The following is a 1,314-nucleotide window of genomic DNA, read 5'->3' as shown; positions in this document are numbered from 1 at the left end:
TTTTTGGCTCTGTAAAACCTAATTTGCAGAAGTGCAACCGAACCTTTGATAAAAAAAAATTCTTTTTTAAGCTTTATTTATTATTATAAATAAGTACATTGTAGCTGATTTCAGTTGTACCAGAAGAGGGCATCATATCTCATTAAGGGTGGTTGTGAGCCACCATGTGGATGTTGGAATTTGAACTCAGGAGCAGTCAGTGCTCTTACACGCTGAACCATCTCAGGAGCCCTCTGGTAAACTTTTTAAAGCACCCCACCTCTCACATCCTTGCCTTTCTCAGCTAATGGCCCCTAGCCTAACAATCACTTGAGTGTAATCTCTGAGTGACAGTTAGAGGTCAGGTGATTTTCTCTCTCAACCCCCATAACTGTAGCTGTGTATGGACACAAGTGAAGGTGCCAGAAGGCAGAGGTCTCAGAACTCCTGGAGTTAAAATGGTTTTAAGCCAATGTGTCCATTAGTATAAAGACTAGGCTAGAAACTCAGCTAGACTCAGCAGATTGTTCTTCCAGAGGACCAGAGTCAGAATCCTCAGCTGCCTCGAACTCCAGCTCCTATAGTCTCTGGACCCAAGAGCACATATACATTAAAAAAACCAAAAAACTTCCAGTTTGGGCTTTCGAGCCTGTTACTTAAAAGAACTCTTTGTTTTTTGAGACAGGGTTTACTCTGTGTAGCCCTGACTGTCCTGGAACTCACTCTGTAGACCAGGCTGGCCTTGAACTCAGAAATCCACCTGCTTCTGCCTCCCAAGTGCTGGGATTAAAGGCGTGCACAACTCCTGCCCAGCTAAAAGGAGAACTCTTAAGAGAAACTACCCATAGCCCCAAGGCAGGCTTGGCCCTGGCCAGCACTTGGGTTCTGACACCACAGGACTCCTGAGCATTTTCCCAGAGCTGAAGAAGCCTCGCTGCAGAAACTGGGCAATTGGGCTCTGACATAATCAGGCTGAGGTAACTGCAGGAGATAAACCTTAACTCTACTCCAGTGAAGGGGGTTTACAGCAACACCCACAGGGCCTTGACTTTCCTGATTTTAGCATTCTACCTTCAAGTATAAAGATTCTGCCATAGTATGCAGAAAGCATTCTTCGATGGCTCAATTCAAAGTACACTCTTTCATGCTTGGCCTGAGTTGGCTTCAAAATCACTGTGTCCTGTAAAAAATTACAGTGTCCTGGAAGTCCTGGCCATTCTGACTCCAGCTGGGATCACAGGTGTTGGCCATGAGCCCAGGGTTGGTACCTGCCAGGCAAGCTCCACCCCAGCCCCAATTTAAATTCCCTCCGGCTTGCTAACCCAATTTTCTTAA

Source organism: Mastomys coucha, unplaced genomic scaffold (genome assembly GCF_008632895.1).
Source record: "Mastomys coucha isolate ucsf_1 unplaced genomic scaffold, UCSF_Mcou_1 pScaffold18, whole genome shotgun sequence".
Taxonomy (NCBI): Eukaryota; Metazoa; Chordata; class Mammalia; order Rodentia; family Muridae; genus Mastomys; species Mastomys coucha.
This window is presented reverse-complemented; position numbering follows the sequence as displayed.